This window comes from Geospiza fortis, unplaced genomic scaffold (genome assembly GCF_000277835.1).
Source record: "Geospiza fortis unplaced genomic scaffold, GeoFor_1.0 scaffold330, whole genome shotgun sequence".
NCBI classification, from domain to species: Eukaryota; Metazoa; Chordata; class Aves; order Passeriformes; family Thraupidae; genus Geospiza; species Geospiza fortis.
Window position 1 is genome coordinate 2,106,887 of NW_005054400.1, and position 2,793 is coordinate 2,109,679.

The window sequence follows — 2,793 nt, forward strand, 5'->3', positions numbered from 1 at the left end:
CTCCCTTCACCTGCGAGGTGGGGAACTTATTGTCCAGAGAAACAGCATGGCTTTGGGTTTTTGTCCTTTTGCCAGTAGTGTTATATTCTCTCTTACTTTTAACCTAATGAACGTTTTGTGCTTTCTTTCTGAAATTTCTCAGTGTTTGCAGGTGAGAGAAATCTGTTCCCCCCCCACTCCTACCCGTGCGAGGAACGTTCTTCCAAAGACAATCCAAATCACAGGCAGGGGGCAGGGTACGTGTAAAAGTGGGCAAGCTGTTCGCTCCTCACAATAATTAGAGAGCGTTTCCATGCCAAGGAAAAAGAAGAAAAGTGTTTCATCTGCCTGTGTCTCCCAGCTCCCCCCCAGCGCCACCAGCCTGCCAGGGGACAGCTGGGCAGCTCCTTCCTGCCCTGCTGCACTGACCACAGCGAGGGTGTGAAGGAGGATGCTGAGCCACACAGTCCAACAGCCAAACATTCCTGATGTGGGAGAAGGCTGCACGAATGTACAGCACCTCCCAAACCTCTCACAGAGAGGAGCTGTTCCCTCCTGGACACACAGAGAGCTCCTGGAAAACTTTGGAAGGGTCTCTTCTCTACACTGCTGTGCACTTTTGCTGTCACACAGTTCCCTTTACCTACAGGAGTTGTTAACAAAATCACTATTATGTGGCTCCCACAGTTGAAAACCCTCTATCATCCCCTGACCTGCTGCAGACCAGGCACTCTGCTTTTCCACGTCACCACAGCAATACATTTCAGCCAGGTCAGAGCACTGTGCTCACCTTCCTGGCACCATGGCAGCACACAGGGATGGAGTGCCCATTGTGCCAGGCTTCTGTGCCAGGTGAGCAGTGTTTGGGATGCAGGAGCTCATCAAACCCGAAACTCTCTAGAGATCCAATGGGGAAAAGTGGGTGGGAGAGGACAAAGCAAGAGAAAGGTTCAGCTTGCCCGAGTTAATGATTAAATAATATATAATTAACGCAGCAGGGTCCCACCTTTGCTCTGTTTATCCCCCTATGGGAAGCACAGCTGATGTGGGCACTGATCTGTGAAAGGTTCGGCGATGATGTGCATCAGAGGGCTTGGGACCCAGGACACTCCTTCACCCCCTGGGTGCAGGGTGCTCCTCTCCTCAGCCAGTTCCCGGCTGCCCTGCCATTTCTGAGGCTGAGTGGAACGAGCTGCCCGCTGTTCCTACAGAACTCATCTGACCCTGCTGCCGTCCCTGCCGCCGCACAGCTTGGCAGAACTTCCTTGGAGGAACTACAGCAACAAACTCAGATGCCAGGGCTTGGAGATAAGCAGCCAGCAAACAGCCAATTTCCATACCATGTATAGAAAAGAGGGGAGAAAAAATACACAATACTGGGAATCCCTAATGAACCGGGTTGAAAAACAGGACAAGTAAGTAACAAAACAGAATAGATTTTCAATAAGGGCACAGCAAGTTCTAGTGGGTAGATCTAGCAGATAGGGGAGGAGAGAGAAGAAAGAACAGGAGCCGGAAAAGGAGATGGGAAGAAAGCAAGGGGATCAGAGCAGCCTGTCCAATGGGGAGGATGCATCAGAAGATTTTAATTTCCTTTATTATTATATAGATAGTGCCAGCTCATTGCAGAGCAACAATTCATCTACCCTGGTAACCCACAGTCTGGTGCTGGATGTTTCTGGACAAGGCTGCTGACCTTTAAGCACTTCTTGCCTCTGGCACTCAGCATAACATAACAATGAAACAATAAACAAACATCACTGCATTTCATTTATCATCTCATAAAGGTGCTTGTTTCAGTGTAAAAGCTGACAAAGCCAGCTGGTCCCAAACAGAAAGACCTTTGTGCCATTTGGGCGCCCTGGGTGCACACCTCATTACTAAAATTATTTGGTTTTCCACATTGCTGTAGCAAGTTCCTCAAGTTTATGCAAACCCTGCTCTTTGCATTTGTTCCTCTCATACCCTAAATTTCCAAGCAGACCTCAGAGATAGGGTTTATGGGGAGGGTGTTGCTCCTCAGATTGAGGGGCTGCTTTAGCCCCTGCCATACATGGCACCTGCAGGTAAACACCAACCATGACAGAGATGAGTAAGGGGTGATCGCGAAGCCCCTAATGCATCCCACAGGGACACACCAGTGGGTTAAGCTCTCTGCTCCATCACCCCCACCCAACTGATCCCTGCTCAGTCCCTCCTATCCCACAGACTGGTCCCTTATCCACCTGCAGACTGCTCTGTTATCCACCACTCCCATCAGCTGGTGCCCTCTCCACCACACCCATCTGGACCAGCAGTGGCACCAAAGCCCCCTGGGCTGCAATTTGCCCCAGCATCCCTGTCCAGCAGACCACTCACACCAATATCCCACTTAGGGACCTGCTCCATCCGTCCATCAGCACCTGAGCACTGCCCGTGCCACAATCCCTCTCTCCAGACTAGGATCTGCTCCAAAATTTCTAATCAGACTGGTACCCTCTCCACCATCCTTACCCAGACCTGTACCTGATGGAGCATCCCTGCACTGGTACCTCAGCCTCTCTAAAAGGACCTCCGCATCTCTAACGGGAGCGGTACCTGCTCCAGCATCTCTGCCCGGACCGGTACCTCAGCGTCTGTAAAGGGAGTGGTATCTGGTCCAGCATCCCCACCCGGACCGGCACCCCAGTGTCTGGAACGGGGCGGTACCTGCTCCGGCATCCCTATCCGGACAGGTATCTCAGCATCCCTAAAGGGACCGGTACCTGCTCCGGCATCCCTACTCGGACCGGTACCACCGCGTCTCTAGCGGGAGAGGTACCTGCTCCCGCGGCG